The sequence below is a fragment of the Notamacropus eugenii genome, chromosome 7, assembly GCF_028372415.1.
Source record: "Notamacropus eugenii isolate mMacEug1 chromosome 7, mMacEug1.pri_v2, whole genome shotgun sequence".
Classification (NCBI taxonomy): Eukaryota; Metazoa; Chordata; class Mammalia; order Diprotodontia; family Macropodidae; genus Notamacropus; species Notamacropus eugenii.
This window is the reverse complement of record NC_092878.1, coordinates 111159671-111185085: the sequence shown is the minus strand read 5'-3', so window position 1 is coordinate 111185085 and position 25415 is coordinate 111159671. Positions and strand designations below refer to the sequence as shown.

The 25415-nt window shown below is 34.0% G+C and overlaps 1 long non-coding RNA gene across 1 annotated transcript in view; it reads right to left on the bottom strand.

Moving 5' to 3' along the window:
* Positions 1–7791: 7791 nt before the first annotated feature.
* The window catches only part of LOC140513163 (uncharacterized), a 77610-nt gene continuing 59986 nt past the window's right edge, over positions 7792–25415 (bottom strand). The window contains exon 3 of the long non-coding RNA XR_011970088.1: positions 7792–8531. This is a non-coding gene — a long non-coding RNA (uncharacterized lncRNA). The remainder of the gene's footprint in view (positions 8532–25415) is intronic.

The window sequence follows — 25415 nt, the reverse complement described above, 5'->3', positions numbered from 1 at the left end:
ACAAGAAGGACCTAGAGGGTCACCTGTGGCCTCAAGGCCACAGGTTCTCCACAACTGGTCTTAGCTATTCTAATTAATACAATTATTCAAGATAATTCTGAAGGACATATGATGAAGAATATTTTCCACTTCAGAGAAAGAGCTAGTGAAATCAGAATGTGTGTATATGTATATATATATATATATATATATATATATATATATATATATATATATATATATATATATATGTATATATGTGTGTGTGTGTGTATGTGTATATGAGTATATATGTATGCATACATGTATATGTACATATACACATGCACCCAATTGTATATTATTCCTTCTTTGAGCCAATTCAAATAAGAGCAAGATTCAAGCATTCCTTCCCCATCTCCCTCATCTTCCCCTTCCCTAGAAAAACTCTTCAACATATCTTTTACATGAAATAATTTACTCCATTTTACCTCTCCTTTCCTGCTTCACCCAGTGCATCGTGCCCTTTGTCTATGTATAGTCCTTCTAACTGCCTTAATAGTGAGAAAGATTTTAGGAGTTACATGTATCATTTTTCCATGTAAGAATGCAAATGGTTTAACCTTATTGAATCCTTGTGATTTCTCTTTCCTTTTTACCTTTTTATGCTTCTATTTAAAGTCAAATTTTTTATGTAGCTCTGCCCTTTTCATCAGTAAGGCCTGAATGTCCTCTTTATCATTCAATGTCCTTTCATTCTTCTCCTCATTCCCCAAGGACTATGCTTAGTTTTCCTGGCTAGGTGATTCTTGATTGTATCTCTAGCTCACTTCTCCTCTGTAATATCACATTCTAGTTCTCTACTTTTTAAATGTAGAAGCTAATAAATTTTGTTATCCTTGTGCTTCCCTGGTTTTTGGAACTGCTTCTTCCTTTCTGCTTGTAATATGTTCTCCTTGACTTGGGAGCTTTAATATTTTGGGGATTTCATTTTGGGAAAACTTCCAGGAGGTTATTGGTGGATTCTTCCAATTCCTATTTGACCCTTTGGTCCTAGAATATCAGTGAGCATTCTTTCATAATGACTTGAAATATGATGCTTAGGTTTTTTGTTTGATCATTGCTTTCAGACAGTTAAATACTTCTTAAATGATTTCTCCTGGATCTATTTTCCAGGTCAGTGGTTTCTTCAGTGAAACATTTCAAATTTGCTTCTATTTTTTTTTCATTCTATTGGTTTTATTTTATTTTTCTTGATGTCTTGTAGAGTCGTTCGCTTCCACTTTCCCAATTCTCTCTCTCTTTTTTCCCCTTCAGTTAGCTTTTGTGCCTTCTTTTCCATTTTGCTATTTCTACTTTTTAATGTGTTAATCTCTTCAGTGAATGTGTGTTTATATGCTTTTTTATATGTGTGTATGTATATATGTATGTATATGTATGTGTGTATGTGTATGTGTACATGTATATGTGTATATGTTTCAATTTGGCCAGTTCTGATTTTTTTTTCCTTTTTTGGGAGGGTGGGGGGGGTAAGGCAATTGGGGTTGAGTGACTTGCCCAAGGTCACACAATTAGTACATGTCAAATGTTTTAGGGTGGATTTAAACTCAGGTCCTCCTAACTCCAGAGCTGGTGCTCTATTCATTGAGTCACCTAGCTTTCCCCCTGTTCTGATTTTTAAGTAGTTCTTTTCTTCAATAGATTTGAGTGCTTTTTTTTTTTTTTTTTTTTTTTTTTACCATTTGGCCTATTCTGTTTGTTTGTTTGTTTGTTTTGAGGTGTTATTTTTTAAGCGTTTTTTATTTCTTTTTTATGAAGGTGTTTACTTTTCCCCATATTTTCTTGATTTACTCACTTCTTTATTCAATTTTTCCTCTACTTCTCTTATTTATTTTTTTCAATTAAACATTAATTTATTTAATTAGTCTGTCTCTCAAGTATCTTGTATTCTTTATTATATTGAATTAGATGACCTATGAGATATTTTTTAAACTTTGAGATTCTGTGATTTAATCCTAGTGTCTTGCAGCAAAGATGACCTCTGGCAACAACTGCTATGTTGTTTAGAGATTTGCACCAATCCTTTTAATTCACCTTGTAGGTCTCAATAGTTTCTTCTGACAGAATGTGTATTTCATGGTCCTGTGACTCCATATGGTATCGACAGAGTAGGATCTGGTCATCCTCACAGAACAGATTATGGAATTCCTTATATCTCTGATAATAGTCTTGTCATTCAGCATTCTATAGGTGATTACGTCTGAGCCGCTTGGTAAGGACAGCCAGTTTGTCTAGATAGAAATTGATTTGAAAATCTCTACCCTGGAGTCTTCTCCGCCTTTATGGCAGGAGAAATATGAAGAGGCCTCTTCCCAATTCCTGAGGAGCCAGCACTGAAAAAAGCTATGGGCACAGTCACTGAAGATGGGGCCTTTGAGTTAGTCCATGCAGATGGAGTGGGAAACCTCCTCCTGGATTTTGCTCAGCCCCTCCTTACCTTCCATTTTCTTAGCTACCAGAGACAGAAGCACCAACATCTAGGTTTTCAAAGCTGGAGGTGTGGAGGTCCTTAGTGACTTCCCAGAGTCTCGTCTGGCCAAACAAAACACTTCCAGTCAGTAAGCCCCCTCTTATTTAATTTTTAAAATTCTTTTTGATTTTGTCCAGTAAGTCTTTTGGGGGAGAGCAGGGGAGGACTGAGACCAACAGTCATTTCTCTTTAAGGCTTTGGATTCAGCAGTTCTGATTTTGTTCGTGTTTGTGTTTGTGTTTTGGTCTTCCCTGCCACCATTGTCATGTTCAATGATCAAGTTCTTTTTTTGCTCTATCCTGTTTCTTGACTTTTAACTTGACCTTAAAGGTGTGCTTTTCTCCTGGGGTGAAGGAAGCACTGTCCCAATCTTCAAGTTTTTCAGCAGTTTTTTTGCAGAACTACCTGTGAGAGTCTGTCAGTTTTCAGTTCTTCCAAGGTGGTATGATTTTGGAAAGGGTATGCTTACTACTTTCCTGGCCTGTGCTCTGGTTTCTGAAAGACCACAAGCTCTTTTGTCTGCCCTAGAACTGTGATCAAGCCCCCTAGCACTGTGTTTGATCCAAATCCATATATTGGCAATGCAACAGAGCCCTGCACCTAGTGCCAGCTAATAGACCTTTTTAACATTCTTCTGAGCAGTTGTCTGCCTCCCTTACTGTCTTTGATCTGAGAGCTCTGGAAACTCAGCTGACACAATTTATTCAGTAGAACCCAAGGCCTGCTGCTAGGCAGCTCTGGCTGCTCTGGCACAGCCTATGCTAAAATATATTGCATTCTCATCCACATGTGACAGATCTTTCTTGCTGACCTCCAAAGTTGTCTTGAACTGAAAAATTATTTCACCCTATTTTTGTGTGGGTTTCACCACCTCAAAATTTGTTTTGAGACATTATTTAAAGTCATTTGGAGGGAAATTTGAAAGAGTTAAAATGAATCCCTTCTTTTTCTCCATGATCTTGACTTCACCTCTCTGTTCATTTAAAAAAGAATTAGCTTTGAATCAAACATACACACACACACACACACACACACACACACACACACACAAAAGAGAATACTAATAGAAATATCATGTCCTAGTTGCATTTTTAACATTGACCTTTCCTTATGGTAATTAAACTGTGACAAAACTTGAACTTTTTGTATGAAGGGCTAGTTATTTGTTGGGTTTTTAACTTTCATAAACAAACAAGGGAGAAATATTAGAATACAAAAAAAAGGTATTTATATCGGACCTTTGAAAATAAGGCTATTAGGCAATATCCAAGCTAAAGGATATTGTTTTATGTGTGGATCCTTTTCATTGGATTTGCTTCATATTGTTTTTCTTGAAGGCAGACAATCTCTATCACATGACATTGCCTCATTCCAATGTGCAAAACTCCCTCTGAATTTAAACAAAGGAGCTAATACTGCCTTTCAGCGTTGTTCTTATTTCTTAATAAAAGCAGGAACACATTGAGAGTAGAGCAACCTAAGGCACTTTTATAAGCACAATTTTTCAACTTTCAGGAGAGTAAACTGGAAAAATCTAGATAGATAGAATAAGCTTTAGCTTTGCAATTTGCTTCTATATACTTTTTGCCTTTTTGAGCATATCATAAAAATAATTTTTGCATTTTATTCTGTTTTATTTCTTTATCTCTTGACTCTCTGAGACTTCAAATGACAATTACTAATCATTTATTTGAGTTGTTCCTAAAAAAATAACAGTTAACACTGGGAGACGCGTATTGGTGAATTCTTTGAATAAAGGTTGACAGTATCATTGCTAAAAGTTATAATGAAAATTTAATTGAAATCAGCATTTCCAATTAAGAACAGAAAGGCAGCACTATACATTTCATAGATGTTAAAACCATGACCATAGTTTGGGTGCAATTGACAGGGCTGTAAATGACTCTTCCCTGACTGCAGTAAAATTCATGAAAGATAATATAGGTATATCTTCATTATTTGTAATTACAGAATGTCAGAAAAGTGGAGTCACAAAGTACACAGAGCAGTTTGCACTTAGTACTAACAATTTATCACCTGAATTTCAAATCTTGCTTCTTTCTTCCCTCTCAAGTTATTTGACAATTTTCTACCTATGACATTGTTTAAACCTCAGACATTGTCTCCAACTTCTAACTCATTTCTGATCGCTGACTTTTCTGAGTAGTTGCTAGTTGGTTGGTTGTTTTCCTTTGCTCTCAAAGAGGACCAAAATGACAATGCTTATGTTGGAGTCAAGGTGTAATGTGTCCAAGTGTGGCTGATCAGACCAATATTAGCTCAGAAAGCTCCAAGACAGGGTAGACACAAATAGTCCACATGAACATTTATAGTGGAGATATCACTAAATTTGCAAATCTCATGATTCTTTTGAGGTGCTGCCAATCTGCTTTGCTCATAGAGCACAGAACTTTTTTTGAGGTGGACATGACATGATAGGCAGTCCTGTGACAGTATCTCTCATGTATCACAATCAATTCCAAAGTTCTTTAGAGAGACCTTGAGAACGTCCTTGTATCCCTTCTTCTGACTTTCATTGGAGCTTTTGCTTTTTGTGATTTCTCTGTAAAACAGTATTTAAGGCAAATGTACATTTGGCACTCAAACAAAATAGCCAGTCCATTGGAGTTGTGCTCTCCACAGGAGAGTTCAAATGCCTGGCAATTCAACTTAAGAAAGTGTCTAGTGTCTAGTCCTTTAACTTGCCAGGTGATCTTCAGAATCTTAAGATAATTCATTTGGAAGTGAATCGATTTCCTGGAATAATGCTAGCATACTGCTCAGGTTACACAGGCATACACAATGAGGTAAGCACTGTAGATCTGTAGCTTCACTGATGTGGATGGATATTTCTTCAATGGTTTCTTCCATGCTTACCCATCCTCTGTTATTTTTGACCATGTCCTCCCAAGATGTAACCACAGGAGGTTGACTCAAAGTGCTGAGGGCTTTTCTGCACTTGTCTTTCTATTTTATAGATTTGAATTGAACTTAAATATTTGGTATTTCAGTTTCATAGAAAGGAACTAAGTATCTGGTAAATTATCTGGCTCAGTGATCTTCAGAATCTTCCTAAGACAATTCAAATGGAGGCGATTCATTTTCCTGGCAATGTGCTCTATACTGTCCATGTTTCACAGGCATAAAAAAATGAGGTCAGAACAACATCCCTGTAGACCTAAAGCTTGGTAGACCTCTTATCTTGCACACTTTCCTTTGGAGCCTCCCAAACACTGAGCAATGTGTGTATTATGTTTATATTCTATGTGTACATCCCTGGAAAGCGTCAGGGAAAGTGAGCTTATCCTCCACATTCAATCTTTTCCTTTTGCTGCAATTGATGATTCCATGTATTGATGGTTTGGTGCTGGCTAATAGAAAACCTGTATTTTCTTGATGTTAGTTGTTAGGCTAAAATGAGCAAAACCAGCAGTGAATCAACCCATATTTTGTTGTACTTTGGCCTCTGAGAGTGCATTGTGGGCACAATAATTTTTGTTTTCTGCTTCCTTCCTTTCTTTTAAATTTGAGCTCTGCTCCCAATGTGAAAGGGACGATGCCCCCAGCTTCTTGTGCTATTGTCTACAGGCCCAGCCTGGTTGTTTACCTGGTGACATGCTAATATTGTCCTAAAGCTCATGGGGAACTCTCCTGACTGATCTGCATTGAGGTGGTGGGATGGGCATTGGCTTGTGCTTCTGGAGGTTGTAGGGATCTGGCGGCTTACTTGATTCTGAACTGGGGTCCTAATGGTGGTGTCTGGCATGTGCTGAGGCCTGATGAGGGTATTTCTGTGTTTCCACATGGCTGCACTAAAAGACATGGCAATCTGGCCTCTGGAGGCTTCATGTTTGCCCTGCACTGTGCTGAAGCACGTGGTAGATCTTGGAGCTGGAGTCTGCCATTTGTGCTGGCTATGGTGAGGCAGAGGAGGAATCTTGGTGTTGGCGTTTGCCCATTCTATCACAATGGGGTTCAGGATCTCTCACTGGTTTGCTGAAATGGGGTTTGCTACAGCCTTGCTGGGATGTTCCCTGGGCCAGACTTTTCTCCTCTCTTACCTGAGTGAGATGGACCTTTCTTATTGACCATCCAATTTCTTTGACTAAGACACTCTTTCACCGTGTCTTTTTGCTGGTCCTGCTCTTTCAGTTTTTGTTTTGGGACTCTATTTTGTAACTCTCTGGAGGTGAGTATGGTAGAGTTACAGCAATTTACTTCTAATTCCACCCTCTTGATTCTCAGAAGTCACTGCATATTAATTTTAATCTAAACTAAGCTTAATATATTATTACAAGCTTACATAATTAAAAAGGAACAAAAGCAAAGTTACTGTAAATTTCTTTATAACTAGGGAGCAATCAATGAATGCTGGGAATCTTTGGTCAAAATGACTACTCTGGGACAGAAAATTACTGTAAAGTGCCTATTGCCAATTGCCTTGATTTAATATTTAATAAACACTGTGTATAAATAGCACATTCTTCTTACAAAGCACACGGTGAAGTGATGAACAATTACTAAATCGTTAATTTACATTTTTCTGAGGCTCAAACCTAATAAATCATTTTCCCTCATAAAAAAGAAAAAAGCCTCCCATTCCCAGAAGTAGATGTTTCCCCAGACTGACTATCATTATAAAATACTTTAAATGTATTGGCTTATTGCTCAAATATCTTACCCAATACAGGCATAACGCATGTCTAAATACAATTGTGAAGTCTTGTCCTTAGAGGGATCTTTAGATATCATATTGTCAGCTCCCTGTCAGATTCATGGATCTCTTTATCACCTCTCTAATGCTCTATCTGTGCAACCTGCTAGATTTTCTGACAGTTCTAGATGTTCAGAAAATTTTCCCTAATTATTTCAAAATATATTCTCATAATTTTAGTACATTGATCTTATTTTTCCTCCCTGGAGATACGTAGATAATTCCAATAACCAAATGTATGAATATTTTCCAAGATTTTCATTAACCTATTGGCTCCCTTCTAAGTTTTTTTATCTTCTTATTTAACCCCCTCATTCACTTCAATTATTTCTTCTATGACATATGACCACTTACTGGATATGTTATACTGAAGATTCTCTTTGATGCAGGAGTTGGATTAGATGGCTGATGAGGTGCCTCCTGACTCTCAGATCTTGTTGTTCTGTGTTAGCTTTAAAACTCAACACCTGATTTATATTTTTGGAAGTATATGTATGTATTTGAATGGATGAAAATTTCTTGAAAGTACATAGTCCCTTCACTAATAGAGATTACTACTCTCTCAAAAATATTGTAATAAAAGCTCAGTCTTAAAAGTGTTCCTGGGTGATGTATAGGACTAGTGAGAGGGAGAAAGAAATGTCAAAATTGCACCAAACTTAAGAGTTGTGAGTGAATTTTATTTAGGTCTGAGTACGTGTGTTATCATTGGGGAATGGTTGATACTGCCAATATAATACTGACTTTATTTCCTTCTGATAATAGAAATAATTGGCAAAAAAAATACAATTTCACAATTTTAAGTTTATATATAAATGGACTGAATTTGCCTTAAAAATTTGGAAATAATTTAATGCTATGGAAATAAAAATAATATCAAAGGATTCAACAATATATTATTAAGGGTACATATGTAATGACAAAGAGTATGCATATCTTGAAAAAGTAGAAATGGAAAGAATATAACACAATTCAGATGACATTTCAAATTACAGATTATGGAGAGGGTAATCAAAGTAGTCATGTAATGCTTTCTCACTCATAAAAAGAAACTCATTATTAAACACAACATGGCACAATAATTCATTTTATACAGGCGAACTCTATTTCACAAATAATTAGTTTGAAAGTCGGTTATAGGTGAGCATGATAGTACATTATGAACTGAAATTACTTGCTTGGGTTCACCTAGCCAAAATGTGCCCCAGGTTGCCACTCAGGCCTTCTGAAGACCAGCTCTCTATTCATGTTGAATCACTTTGCTTTCTCTCAGTACTACTGATGCAGATTTCAACTTCTCTGTTCAACTATGCAGATCATCTTTGAGAGCTGTAATAAAAAAGTTATATTTTTTAATTGAAAAACATTAAATCCATGCTATCCCCCCAAAATATTTAAAGGGTTACCTATTTCCTGGGATAGTTAAGATGGGTGCTAAATATTCTTTTGGAATTAAAAATAATTTTAATATTTAGCTTTCATATTCATCTATAAAGTTTGCAAATGACTTTATAAATAGTAACTTTTATTTCATTTTATCCTCACAACAACCCTGGGAGGGCAGTGCTGTTATGTCCATTTAGCACATGAGGAACATAAGGTTATACAGAGTGGTTAGTCCATGGTAACATGGATAATGAGTGTGTTGGCAGAATTTTATCTCAGGTCTTCCTAACTCCAATTTCAGATATTAGTCATTTGTGCAACCTGGTGGCCTATAATGTATGCGTTTATGTTGTTTCTTAACTAGAAAATCAGTGACAGATTTCAACATCACTCTCAGGTTCTTGTTATCTCTCTGCATGTACTCTCTGTCTATCAGTCTGTCTTTGTCTCTCTATGCCTCTGTCTCTATGTCTATCTCTCTCTCTCTCTCACATACATATGCATACACACAAACACACACACATATGAATATGCAGAAACACATAACTGCCAGTAATATCCATAGCTAGATATCAAACTGCTTGAGGGGAAAGACCAAATCCAAGTCATTTTGACCCTCCTCAGAACATAATATAGCACCTTGTAATCTGTATGTATTTGTTTTGTGAATTAATGAATGAATCAGGGAAGCAGCATTTTTAAATGACTGTTAGGTTATTGATAATTTGTTAGATGCTTGAAGGGAGGGAGGAAGGAATAAAGGAAAGAGGGAAGGAAGAATTCCTGGTCAAAAAGATCAGGGGAAACATCAACCCTTCAGTTTGATGTCTTTGATTCCAGTCATACAACAATGATGACAAGACAGATATTAATAGACAGAGGAGGTTAAAGCATGTGTTATAGAGAAAGGATTGAATTTAATGAATAATTATTAAGTATACATTCAAATATTGTAAATTACATATTTATATTTTATTAACTTTGTGCAGGTGCGTATATCTGTGTGTGTATTTGTCTCAAGTGTTAGAATGTAATCTCATCATGAGTAGAGACTTTTTCTTTCATAGTACTTGTATTCTTAAAACTTAGCCCAGTTCCTTGAACATAATAATTATTTCTCAACAGATTGCTAATTTTTCCACTTGTATTCAAATGCCCCTGGCAGAGCTCTAGTAAAGAGACCTGCAGTTAATAAGGGGCCTCAGACTACTAGTCTCGTGAAATGAGTTACTATTACATGATGTTTCTGTGCAATTAATTCATGCTAGTACAAAATTCACCAGGTATTTTAAGTCACCAAAACTATTGGTCAAGTAAGTGCAGTTAGTATTGGATTAATAGGCAAGGGGAAACAAATATAAAAATGGCCAGAGATCAGTTACTTTATTAACAAACTTAAAATATAATCCAAGTTATTTTTTAAAGTTGTACATAATTCATCTTCACTGAATTCACAATTGGTTTATACATTTTGCTATGCAACTACTCAGAGACAACACTGTTTCTTGTGGTATCTTCTATGAGGATATATAAAGTACAATGAATATCCTGTTCATGCTGAAAATGAACCATGAATGATATTTCTACTTCATAGTTTCTGCACAGTTGTTGCTAGCAACTCAGCTCTAGGGAAATCAACAAAACTCATCTCTATGTAAACAGAATTCTATCACTGCCATAGTTATAGGAATCTCTTGCCACTGGCCTTGCTTATGAATCAAGGACATCTTCAGATTGACCATATTAAATATTTCAAGATTTAATCTATTCTGCAGTATTTAGAGATTTGCAGGTAGGAATTTCTTTCCATTCTGGGTCATGCTTTATTTTACTGAATGCTCAGCGAAGCTAAAAGGCAGATGGTCATTTAATATAATACCTAAATAGATAATAGTTAATGCTGATGAACTTTTAAAAGCTATGTAGTGATACTTAAATGAAGAGATGTGATTTCAGTTAATTATTAGACTCACAACACTATTAAAATATGATTAATTCAACACTGAAGAATTTACAAGAATAAAAAAAAATGATCACTTCCACCATAGTCATCCCTGGGATGTAGTAAAATTTAATAATGCAAGACATTGACACTGTGCCTACTTAAATGTCATTTAAGATCAGTTGTGAAAGTGAATTGAAAATCCAGCTGAAACTAAGAGTTTGTATTTCTCTTTGGGAAGGTAGAAAAAAAGGACTGAGATTTGGGTGATTCACTTGATGCATTATAAAGACTGAGGTGGATTCCTAGAAAATGGGTCTGATCAGAAGTGATATTCTCCTTAAAGATGCTTTCCATAGATATTTTTTTCCTCCAGTTTTCTCCAATACCTTGATCTTGTTGTGAACTAGTATAAAACAGTCATGTGGGTGTTAAGTAATTCAATGAACTCCTACTCTCTCTCAATTCGAGGTAATATGTATAAATCCTTTATTAAATAAAATTTTAAAATAGTTAATAAGTCCAAATTTCAACACAGATCTAAAGAAAGCTGTGATTTGATAAAGTAAAACTATCGGATTGGAGTTAACAGATGACAAGTAAACACCTTATGCATTCTCTAAATGATTTATTTAAAAGTTCATTCTTCAATGTTGAATCAAAGCAATGTATATGTATGCACACGTACATACCTATTATGTATACATACATGCAAACATACATACTTATATGCCAACATAATACATACATACAGATATGTGTTCCTTCTAAACACTGCTGTGAAATTTTATACTGAGGTCATTTTAATATGTCTGGAAAGATAATATTCTATAAATTCGGATGAGTTTAGATTTATTTAGATGACTAGCTCTTTTCTAATCAAGGAATGTGATTCATTTATACATTTATGTTTTATCAGATTTTAATTAAAAATGACTCATCTTTGTCTAAGGAATACTTAGTACCTCAATATTACTCTTATTTCATTATTCTGGTTGTCTCCCCTCATTAGAGAATTTTTGGATATTTAAAGTATACAGACTAAGTTGCCCTGAATGCTGAAGTTCATTCATCTCTTTTCAGAAAATTCAAAGATGCATCCTTTGGCTCTCATATCTTACTGTTGCTATTTCCAATTTCATTTTTAAATATGTCTAATGCATCAAAAGAAACTCTTAAAGAAACATTTACACTATTTTGCTGACTGAACTGAAATACTTACTCTGTTGCATTAGTTCAATTCCTTGTCCATCCTTCATATTCTTTCCCAATCACCTTTCTCCCTGAACGTATAAGTCTGTATTGTATTACTGCATCAATCAAAAATTATTTATGTTCTCTCAGGAGCTTCCATCTTAAACTGTTCTGAAAAGCAGTTTATTTCTGATTCATGGTGTAATATAATATATTAATTTTTTCTTTCTGTTTTCTTCTATAAAATAAGATTTATTTTGTTTATTTAATGTTAAGTTTAACATTAAACATAAATAAAATCAAACATACTTTGCAGCTACGTACATTAAATACATTAAATGAATTTTAATGTATGAAACGTGATGACAAATTATCAGCCCCTCTTTCTTAGTATTTGTTGGTTTCCATGGATATACATTCATTACCATCAATATTTGTTTTATCTAGTTTTAGGTAGAATGCACGCTATTTTTTTTAATTTTTAAACTAACTTTCTTTTATTCATTTTGTATTAATTCACAAATATATTTCCAGAATTTGTGTTTTGTTTAGCAGTGGCATGTACTAGGGCTATTAGACTGGTAAGTGGGTGATTACTAACTGGCTCTTTCTGTATCCTACATATAAATGTGGGGCCTCTTTTCTTCATCTAATCTCCAGTTTCATCTTGGGTATGATTTTTTTTTCTAGTCAACTGCCTTTCTTCCACCCATTGAGGGATTTTTTTTTTTTTTTACTTTCAAACATGTCTTGGGGAGAAATCATGGGAAAATGGAAATATACCTTGTAAAGGTTCTGAAAAACCTTGTGCCACCAGAAACTGGTAAGCGGATTTTGTCAAAAACTGGTCCAGAATCACCTTTCTCTCTCTCTCTCTCTCTCTCTCTCTCTCTCTCTCTCTCTCTCTCTCTCTCTCTCTCTCTCTCTCTCTCTCTCTCCTTCTGGAAAACTTTTTAAAATGAGTAATAAAATGATATTTTTTCTTGAGTTTCAAGAATCCAATAATTGTAGGAGAATTCTAAAAAAATATTATTATTATTTTAAAAAATCTCTCATGGGTGTTCTGCAATCTATCATCTTTAATCACAGTGTTGACATTTGTTGAAGGTCACACATACATACACACATATTAACATAAGGGAAAACAAAACAAATCAATGGCAAACAGGCTAATTAGAAATGGTAATCAGGAAATAAGCTAATTTATCTATCAAGAGATAAAGAATGATAGTGGGAGTGAAGAAAAACACTAATATATGTGTTACCCAAGCCAGCATGATAGTAAATGTGTAATAAGCAGTTGTTTGGGGAGAAAACACCCAAATTTTAATGTTTAATCTCCTTTATTAATATTTTCCATTACTGTCATGTCTACATGATCAACAAAGCAAAACAAGGGACCTAAAACATTCCCAAAGAACTTTTAGGCAAAATGCCTTCCAATCCAGAGAAAGAACTATGGAATTGGATCATAGAATAAAGCAGAACACTTTCTTTTGTGTTATGTTTTGCTTTCTTTTAGTTTTTCTCATGACTTCTCCCATTCATTTTAATTCTTCTATGCAACACGACTAAGGTCAAAATGTATTTAAAAGAATGTATGTGTAGAACTCATATAAAATCGCATACCATCTTGGGGAAGCAGTAGAAGGGAGGGGGAGAAAACTGAAGGCTTATGGAAGTGATTATAGAAAACTGAAAACAAATGAATTAATTTAAAAACAAATAATAAACCAAGCCCTAATTTTTGTAAGTAGAATCACTGCCTAAAGTAATAAAAAATGGCAAAGGGAAAGAAAAATCTACAGAAAGCTTGCTTTGAGGATTAATTAGTATATATCTTCCCCAAAATATTTGTCATTCAACTGAGAGAACAGATAAAAATGGAGAAGATGCTTCAATCTTTATAATAAAAATTTTCCTTTTCAATAAGAATAGATCCATCACATTTGAATTCTAGTATCCCCAATAAAAAGAAAGAAATAATAGCTAGAACAGACCAAATATACAGAAAAAAAAAATCAATTATGAGGACACTGAGGGATCAATTCTGCAAATATCTAAAAAAAGTGAAAATACTGATGATCAGAGAAAATAATTATATTATTACCAAAATCAATGTGCTCAAGATTAAAACAAAGAATCTCAATCCATAATATCCTTTGTGATATAGCAGGGATGATGATAAGAAACCCTGTTCAACTTTATGAACTTCTCTCTCACACCTTGCTAGGGAAGTTTTGATTGTTACCAAAGGAAAAGGCTGCTTCTGAGAAATGGTTGGCTCAAGTTCAGGAGGATAGATTCTTGGGAAGAGATGATGTCCTTTTTCTGGTTGATAAAAAATAACTACCTATCTTTATTATATTTTTCTCATTTCTAGTAGCATCACTATATGATCCTCTCCCCAAATACTCCAGCAATAAGGATGACTCAAAACAGAAGCACATAGCTGTCTATTTAAAATATGTGATTGCTTAATTGATCCTGAGACAATATTCTCTTGGTTTCACAATTCAGGTTAACTTAAAAAAATTCTCTTGGTTTCACAATTCAGGTTAACTTCTCGAGCAATTTAGTTTCCTTTTAAGGGAACACAATGAAAACTAGCTCTTCTGAAAGAAATAAAAAGTACATTTCCGGGTTTGGGTGTTACCTCATGGACAATTTTAACATTTTAGATTTCCTGAGTTCTTTCTCCTGAATTCCAGTGGAAAAGAATTTTGTCAATGTCATGCCTTTCAGAGGATGAAGACTCACCATATATTTGGAGGATTACACTAATTCCTTATGTCTTGCTTACTCTCCATGATAACTGCTGTGAACAATTTTTAATATTATTATTATTTTTTTAATTTTGAGTTACAAATTCTCTCCTTCTCTCCTTTCTTGCCACCCTCCCTGAAATGTTAAGTGACTTTACATAAGTAATGCATATGCAATAAATATATTCCCTTATTAATCATGTGAGAGAAAACACAGACCCCTCCAAAAAAAATGAAAAAAATAAAGTGAAAAATAGTATGCTTCAATATGCATTCAAACTCCAACTTTTCTATATCTGGAGGTAGAAATTGTTTTTCAGGTTGTGGTATATTTTACATAACTAGAATTTATTTTTCATTTTTTTATTTCTTTTGATTATAATTTTGTTGTTCAGATTTATTTTTTTTAATTTTTGTGTAATCTAGCACTTCTCCTTAGTCCACAATAACTTATTTTATTACTTACCAGAAAAAGTCATTTCTGTCATAAAAGAAATTGATTCATTATTTCACTTTCTTCAATGTTTTTTAGTTCTTTTTTGTAAGTCAATTATCTAGATGGAATTTTATGAGTGTATTATACTGTTTAAAAATCTGTATCTAAATTCATCTCTTGTTATATTGCCAACAAGTTTTCCAAATACATTTGTAAAATAATCAATCCGCATCCATTTAAAATGTTTATCACTTCAAAAAATGTTATTTTCTCCTCATTTGATTGCATCTCTATTATTTCTACTACGTTCCATTGATCTATTTCTCTGTTCTCTTCCCAGTTCTACGCATTTGTGATGTGTGTTATTTTTGAGAATCTGATATAAGATAGAACTGAATGGTAAGTCATAACTACTTGAACAAAAATCACACTATAATTTTTCATATAGAATTACACTTTAATATTAAGGAAATATAAATGAATGTACACAAAAGTGAAAGAAGGTACACTCTATCTTGGCCAACTGGAAAGTTAGATTATAAATCTAGGTACTTCTGATGTGAAATCTATTAATATAAATAGATATGTACATATGTATTATATAAGTATATTCTATCATCTACTTTGAAAGGTATTTTAAATATTTTCCATAACATATTTTCTAATTTCCTTTTTCTCCCTAAGGGAGATAGTTGAAGAAAGATGCATAGGGTGAATGAGAGAGATAAATGGGACATGAATAAGGTGAAGGAGATTTATATTTTACAGTTACTCAATTTGTAAAATTCTCTTTCTTCTTGCATAAAACACAAGCCTAATTATTTAAGCAATCATATCATTCACATTATGTCTATAAGTTTCTCATGAGTTATTTGCTTACACTGCATTATCTTTGAAAGCAGAAATTTATTTAATCTATTTAATTTATCCTCCACATTGCCTAGTAGAGAGCTACAGAATCAGGAGGTACCTAATATAAGTTCATCAAAAAGATCTCAAATGAAATGGAATGAATTAAATCATAATATATGCACTGAATGCAGATTCCCTCTGAGTACCTCTAATCAAACATCACATGAGAGAGACTGCTGATGTGATGTCTGCTCTGTTGCAATAAACTAGCTAAAGAGTTTCCATTTGTAATGTAAAAACATAATGTCTATCAATTCATTTTTAAATGTGCTGAGCAGTGGACTTGGTACTCTGGAGATGAAAAAAAAATAACTTCAGAATACCCTTAGCCCCAAATTTAAAGAGAGCTCAGAGGTCATCAATTTGAACTCTTTCATTTTACAGACTGGGAAACTGAGTCCCAGAGAGATTAAGTGACTTTTTCAGATTGATCAAGCTTTAAAATTCAGAAGTTATATCTGAACTCAGATCCTTTGGTCCCAAACCCAGAAAATATATTTCTACTACTCTACCTTAAGACAGAGTCCATTCCTTCATGACATTTCCAGTATCACTTAGGAAACATATTCTGCCTCTACAAAACTGTTAGACTGAATATAACAAATATTTGTATTAGTATTATAATCATATTTTTATTATAATTATGTGTTCTATAAGTACAATTTTCACCTTGCAAATACAAGCTCTGTGATTATTATAACACAATAGAGAAGATAACACCAACAGTCACTTCCAGGGAATGTTTGGTTAATTAATCAAGGAGACTACCTTTATTGCACAGCTACATCACCTCACACACTCCTTTTCATTTAAGCAATTTTGTTGTCGTTCAGTCATTTCAGTCATGTCTTTGGGACCATTTTTTTTTCTTTTAGCAAAGATACTGGAATGGTTTGCCATTTCCTTCTCAAGCTTATCTTACAGATGAGGAAACCAAGGCAAACAGGATTAAGTAATATTTCCAGAGTCACACAACTACTAAGTGTCTGAGATCAGATTTGAAATTAGTAAAAAGTCTTCCTAACTCCAGGACAAGAACTCTATCCACTAGCCATTGAAAAATTTCAATGATTTTTTTAATTAACTCATGAACATATACCTCAGTATTAGATATCATAGAGAATTAACTCTATAGGTTTGGAAATACCTCCCATTGAAACTTAGAAATCCGAGATACTACATGATATCCAAAGAGTCATATGGATATACAGGGAGAGCCATTGGACTTCATATGTCTCTATTTTTTTTTCCATACAAAGATTTTTCCAGTATGTAATCTATTCTCTAGTTTAAAAACTGGGCATTATCTATCTGTGTGTATGTATTTATATTTGTATATGCATATATATGTGTGTGTATATGTGTATTATGTATATATGTGTGCAGCTGTGGATGTGCATGTCCTCCTAATTGTTTTCCATGACTCAGATCTTTCCTCACTCCAGGCTGTCTTCCATGTATCTGCTAAATTATTTTCTTTAAGCACATATATGACTATTTTATTCTTCTGTTTAATAAGCGTTGGAGACTCTTTTGGCTTTTAAGCCAAAATAGAAACTCTTCTCTTTAGGTTTTAAAGAGCTTCACATTGTGGCCTCAACTTATCTTTGAAGTATTATTGTAGTATTCCCACACATTTTTAGTCAAAATATACCAAGGATTCAAGATATCCCTAATGAATCTAAAGTCACTTGAGATATAAGCTGGTAAATAAATAGCTATAGAAGGACAAAAATGATGGTTTGATAAAATATCTTTTCAATAAATATTCCAAAGAGTTCCTCTTATGAATAACATTCTACAAGCTGAGTTTAATGGGATGATGCCTTATTAATTTCTTTAATAAATGGTGACATTGGTATGAATAAGATTTATTATGTTAGTCAAATTAAAGTGCATGTGATGAATATAGAACTTTAGCTGTCAGTACCTGCACAACAACCCTAATTAAAGGGTATATCAGTGACAATGATTTAAATTAAAAGATAATGAAGCAAATCTTATGAAATGTGTTTAACAGCATTTATGTTGAAAAGAATGGAAAGGTCATTATAATTAAGGAAGCAGCTCTCCGCATTAATAAACTAATTTTGTAAATTGTCCAATTTAACATTTTGAACTAAAAAGTCCAAAAAAGACTAAAAAGTTCTATACTTTTTACGTCTTTCCCATGATATTAAAAGTGAATTCTCACCTATTCTATATGAAATTATGATATGATCATGTGCAGTTGCTAAGCTGTGACTTTGGAGATGCCAAAACATTTGAAACAGTAGTAAAAAAATATACTTGTCCGGATATTTTTGTTCCATGTTGTCACAGCACATGACCATGACCAATAGAAGGAAAGATATTTCCTTAATAAAGGACAGCTACTTATACTTTGCATAGTCATTGTTAATGTAGACATAGGAAAATCATGTAAGCAGGATTCTTTTAGTATGTGTTAATAGTGATGCATGGGATTCAACTATACATTTTTTTTATACATCGTTATTTCTACATTTTAGATGCTAGATCATTTAGAATGATTATCTTCATGTTTCTGGAGGGACCATATTGTTAAGATCTCAAGTGGACATGGGAGAGGAGAATCAAGTTACCTCCTAAATTTCACAGAAAATGAAACTCAAACAGTGAGGGGTTAAATGACTTGCCTAGGATACAGGCAGCTAGAATCTGAGATAGAATTTAAACCTATGTCTTTGCCATTCCAAATCAAGTGCCTTATCCACCAAGCTATGCTAAGTAAATGAGTGAAAAAAATGCTATGGTAACATGAAAATGCATTCTCCAAAGAAGCCTAATGAAAACTGTAAATACAAACCTTCAGAAACATACCACCAAGATTAATTCTGTGATGTGTACAACTGGAAGTGTCATAGTAAGAAATTAGGAATAACGATTCTGTATCTGCTCCATCAGTAGCTGATGTTCACTTGTTGCTTTGGCTACAATGTTGAAAAATGAAGTCAGTTTCATAATGAGAGGAGTCAAAACATTTAGAATTCTGTAGTCCCTAAAACTAGCTGATTGACAGAATCATTTTGGTTTACAAGATGGTGTATGGTGATATGACCAAATCCAAAATACTCACTGCAAATAAGTGCCACCATATTTGAAAGAATTCCTGACTCTTTACTGTAGAAAAAAGATAATACATCTCATAGACGAAATAGTGACTTCAAAAATGATGAACAGAAAATACATTGGTTGGTCCTATGAAAGAATCCTGCCATCTTTTTACCTTCTCTTCCCTCAGTTTGGTTGATTTCCTCATGCAGTATTATGCCATTCCCAAACTTTCTGTAATATTTTGAAGATAATATTACACAACTCCTCCCTTGCTCCCAAGGTAAACTTGATTTTATGATATTTTTTAATGCTAATCAATTACCTTGACAGCTATCAGTACTTTATTCCATTTTGACAAGTGAAAATAAGGTCACTGGGAACAACAACAAAAAAGCAACAAACAGCTAAAATGAAAACAGCTTCCAACCAGAGAATATTTTTTTTTCATATTTTGCACAGTGAAAGAGACATTTGGCAATAAAGTGACTTCTCAACGGACACTGTATTACAGGTGCTTAATGGTCTAGGACAATCACTTGTCTGAGAAATAAGGCTCTAAATGGTACTGTAGCTTCAACTGGTTTCTCCAAATGGAGACTAAGAATTACCATTAGGCTCAAAGGTAGCTAAAATTCTTTTAGGTATTTCCTAGGATGTGTGCAGGTAGGTGGTGCAGTGGATAGAGCACCAGGGCAGGAGTCAGGAGGACCTGAGTTCAAATCTCACCTCAGGTGCTTGACACTCACTAGCTGTGTGATCTTGAGCAAGTCACTTAATCCCAAATGCTTCATCCTGAGTCATTTCCAGTCATCCTGATGAATATCTGGTCACTGGATTCAGATGGCTCTGGAGGAGAAGTGAGGCTGGTGACCTGCACAGACCTCCCTCACTCAAAACAAAGTCAAGTGAAAGTCATGTCATCATTTCTCTAATGGCATGGTCTTCTTCAGCAAGAAAGGACAAACACACACACACATACATACACAGGAAGTGTGCAAAGAACTTTTTTTCTGATTAATACGCTATAATTGAAGATTACCTCCTAAATGTCCTATCATTCTTTAATTGTATTCATTGATAATTAGTTCTGTGTTGATACTTTTAACCTCTCCACAAGTCATGAGTTTCTTTGACTCAAAAGATGTTTAGGTCAAATACCTCCTGGGGAAATCCCAACAGGATCTCAGAAGTTTCTCTTACAATGTGAAAAAAGCACTCCTACAGAGGAATAATGAAGGTGAATGAAATTCATATTACACTAGAACACACGAAGCTAAAATCTTATAAAGGACAGTTTTAAAAATAACTCATTAAGTAATGGTAGTGTACATAATAAAACATTTCCACAAATCACCTCTTATGGAAAATCCTGAAAGTTCTGGGGAAATTGCCAATTTCTCAAACAAGGTTAAGATTCTTTTATGGAAAAATGGGGAGAGTGATGTTTAAATATGATTCCTTTTAATTCCCTCTTTCTCAAATATGAATATTTCATTAAAAAGATATATTTAAGGATAATTTGAATATGGTTGGTTCAAATAAAGGTAGCTGAATTACCATGAAAATGGATTTAGAGTTCTTAAAAGAGAAATTAGTTTTACAAAAAACTAATGAAGGTTTCAAGCTTTTAGCAATGGGATTGCAACACACAAATTGTTTTTATGTGTTCCGTTTAGCAGGTAACAGGTTTAGAATATTTCAGCTTAGTTAACAAAGTTTCTAAATTTAGATGAAAGATTTTGAATGATTTAGCATGTGCAAGACAAAAATGTTTATCATATTTCATAAATAAAAATCTAATTTTTATGAAATCATAATCTTTAATTCAGTGCATTTATGTCAAATACCTATTGTGTGTTTAGCATTGTACTAAGCACTATGATGGATTCTAAAGAAATACTTTGCTGATCAACTCTTCTCAGAGCACCAGTCTTTTACCAATACTCAGAAATCTTTTAATTAATCTCTTACTGAGTCAATATTCCATTCACTAAAATCAATCTTTCTTATAATTTCCACTATATTTAATCCTCAACTCTACCCCATTTTCATTTTCTAATCTTTCTTTTCATTTCATTTCATTTTTTTTTTCTGAAAAGATAAATACCAGATATCTGATTTAGGCTTTACCAATTTCCCTCTTTCAAACTTTAGGATATCTTACTCATTACCTCCAGTCAATAGTCAATAACATTTATTAAGTGCCTACTATGTGAAAGACACTGTGCTAAATATATGAAAGTGACAGAAGACAATATTTACCCTCAAAGAGATCAAAATCTAGCAGAGAGCTCACAATCTAAACTAGTCTCCAGTCTTCTATTCAGAGAGGATGAAAATATCAGAGCTCTTTTTGTGTCAAATGATTCAATTTCATTTAGCTTCTGTTTCCTCCTCCATAAAATGAGGAGGTTGAACTTATATTTCATATATATATATAATCATACAACTTTCTACCATAACAGGAATTAAGCTCTGTCAATATTGCATTTGCATCATATACGATTATCAACCTATTCAGTGGAGATGCAGGCAAACTATAAAATAAACAAATTTTAAAATAGTTTTCCCATAACAATACGCATAGATCTAATAATCAAATCTTAGAAACAGCATCTATTTTTCTTTTCCTTTTTATCTTTTAATGTTGAAAGAGATGTGTTTGTCTTCAAATGTTTTTTTCACTGCAAAAAAATGGAATAGAAAGTCACAGTTTTTAGAAACTTTTTGATCTACTGACAAATATAGTTTCCTATTTTCATTTTTCTCTTCTCACATATTATAAATCTTTCACTTTTCAAAATGAATACATCATTTTATTTAAGAGTATGCTCACATATTCAGAAAATTTCCCACTGAGAATTCAGTCATATTCTTTCATTAGTAATATAGGAACAAAAAGGTGAAATTATCTTCTTCTTCATACTTTAGTTATCTATTCTTTTAAAGTTATCCTTTATTCAATACTTAATCAACATTTTTAAGTCATAGGGGTGCCACGGTGGAACAACGACTATAGTGTTGAACATGGAGTTAGGATTCCTAATCTCACATGCTGCATCATACACTTACTGCAAATAGCGTGTACAAGTCATTTAACCACTCAATCTCATTTTCCTCACAGATAAAATTGAGATAATAATTGCACCTACTAAATAACCTCATAAGATTGTCATGAAATATCAAATAAGGTATTATATGAAAAGCATTATGCAAACGTTAAATCACCAAGACAACATTCACATCACTGTTGGTGATTATGATTATGCCAGCATAGTTCTTGATTGCAAAGTGTAACAGACTCTCTATATAGAAGGTAGAAGAAAAAAAATATTCATTCAGACACCAGAAAGTCAAATTCCAAAACCAGAAAGCCAAATTAGTCACAGTAGCCAAGAAGTCAACACAAATTAGCACTGCCACAGACAAAGGCATTTCTAAGCCTTCTTCTCCCACTGCTGGGACATTCCCACAAACAAACAAACACTCAGGAGCCTAGCTGTCTACTTGCCTGTGACCTTCCCAAATCTGACTAGACTGACCAACTTCCTCCCAGCTCTGCTCCACCTTTCCTGTTCCACCCATTCAGCAAGCTCCTCCAAATACATGTGACTTAGGCTTCCAAGTGATTTAAGCAGGTCACATGGGCCTATTAATGAATGGGAAAGATTTTCCTATTTAAATTACTGTTACATTTGGCCCCAAGACCTTTCATATTCATTATATATGTCTCTGGGTGGGGCAACTGGTATGAACAGAATTGTAAAAGGAATAACAGAAAATAAGCATATAAAAGAGTATCTTGGGCAATTGGTGTCAACAGAACTTTACAACAATATAACAAGGATCACACAAAATAAGCACATAAAACAATATCAGGGTAGATCTTGAGCACAGGTATCCCAAAATTCCCTTCTCAAATGAATGGGGCTGAAAATCTTGGGGTAAGGGGCAAAGGTCTCTTCTTACATAGCTACTTCCTGTTGAGAATGAATGTAGAGCTGTCCCAGACCCAAGAGGTCTCATTTGAGGGGTAAGTTGTTTTCTGGCATCTGCAGCTTGGTCAACACTAGGTCCAGGGTGGACACATCAGAGTCATGGACAAGAGGTGACATTCAGCTTAAGCAATCAGGCAAACCTTAAATCATTATACAAATACTAAATATTATTATTATTCATTTGCATATACTATAGTGTACCAGGTTGAATTAAAGGCTTAAAACTTTCATTGAAGACTTGAGTAATAGAAATGTTCAACTTTTTTATTTTGATTTATAGAACTGCTCAATTTAAGTGAGGAAATGGATACCACCAATTGTCTCTGATTTCTCTCATCTCTAAAATATTTCTATAATATATGATATTCATGACTTCAACTTTCTTAACATTCTCACAGATTTTATTTCACTATTTTCCTGGCTCTCTAATGATTCTTTTTTTCCCCTCCCTACTCATTTTCCCCTCCCTACTCATTTTCCCCTACTCATTATCCTTTTGGCATATTCCTTTTCTCTTCCTCTTTTTTCCTCTCCTTTCCTTTCAATAGAAATATGTTGAAGGAAATGCTGAAATTAGAGATTTACAGATATTTTCTCTCTTCTCTCTTCTCCATGTATCCTCAGTACTGAGCACAGTGACTGGCACAGAGTGGGAACTTAATCAATGGGCTTCAGAGTACACTATTTCTTGAACAACAATGGTCCTTTCCCAAGCTCCACTCTGGCTGTTTTTTGGACCCTTCTGGCTTAGAGTGAATGTCAATAATAACTATTTCTCTTTGAAACAACAACCCTGAGAGTCCTGAGGTCCGTCCTAGACTGATTGATTGATTTTTCTTTTCTGTTTAAAGGGGGGATCCCTTGACTACTTCTTAAAGAGGCCTATTTACTGAATGGGTATTACCTCACCTTCAATGAGTATCTAAGAAGGCCTTAGCATAGAAGATCAAGGTCTCTCATTGCATCCTGGGTCATCTCCAGTCATCCTGAAGGATATCTGGTCATTGGATCCAGAAGGCTTTTGAAGACAAAATGACTCTGGTGACCTTGAACAGCCCTTCCTCACTCAAAACAAAGTCAAGTGCAAGTCATGTCATCATTTTTCTGATGTCATGATCATCTTAGAAAATGAAGGATGAACATGAAAACAAAAACCACAACCATTATCCAAGACACAAGTCCATTCTATTCATTCCTTTTTCACATAACCCTATCACCTTCCCCAACATTATTTCTTTAACAATTTTGAATAATAACAGAATCTCAGAAGGAGAAAGTACCTTTCTATACTAACTCATATCTAAACTGAAATCCCTTGTGCAATTCTGGGGACGATTCCTGACAATCCAGCCTCTGAATGAGAACTTCCAAAGAGGAGGAATTTGCTACCTCTTAAGAAAATTAATTCAGAAACTAATTTTGGAAGCAAAAATTGTTAGAATTTTTTGCCTCGTGTAATTTCTAAATCCTCCTCTCGGTAACTTTCACTCACCTGTTCTTGGGACCAGATATAACAGATTTAGCTTCCTTTCCATATTATAGTCTTTTAAATGTTAGGATATAGCTACTCTAACTTATGCTAAGGGTCAAGAACTTAGTCCCTGGGATACTCCACTGCAGAGCTCCCTGAAGCCTAGCATCCAGTGGTTAAAGCATACTCTCTGGGTATCAAATTTTAACATGTTATTTATTAGCTAGGGATCATCCAAGAGCACACATTTTACCATGTATGCTTACAACATTTCGTTCTGTAGAAGCAAGAACTCCAGCATACACAGGAAGCCTTCTGTACAGGTTCTTAGATCTGCCTTTCTAAGGAAATCAACCATAATAGAGGTGCACAAACTTACTTTATTCAAGTCCCTAAATCATTCACTTAGTTCAGGGGAAAAAGTCAACACCTTGAATTTCAGAGAAAATATAAAATGAAATTACAAAGCGACCAAGAGACAGGGCTTTCAACTATCTGAACGTAGACAATACACACAATACACACCAGAGAGAGAACCAACATCGGAGTTTTCATAGTGGGAGGAGGGACTTCTTAGTGGCTACCCAAAGTTTCACCTATTAATGGGTGGAGAAAATGTTAAAGTCTCATATACCAAACTAGTTTTCTTTTTAAAGGAGTAAAGAAATGATAGGAGCTTGGTATCACCTGTTCTTGATGAAATTACACTATGCTGGGTTTTAGTGATCATGGCTTATATTTATTATTTTAAATATGTTCCCCAATTGCATGTAAACAATTTAAACATGTTTTTAAAGTTCTGTGTTCCAAATTCTATCCCTCCCTCCCTGAGATTTTAAGAAAACAGTTACAAGCTATATATATATATATATATATATATATATATATATATATATATATATATATATATATATGCAACCATGTAAAACCTTTCTGTATTAGTGATTATGTATAAGAAAATTTGAAAAAAAAAGAATGAGAGGGAAAGAGAGAGAAAAGAAGGGAAGGAAGGAAGCAGAGAGAGAGACAGACAG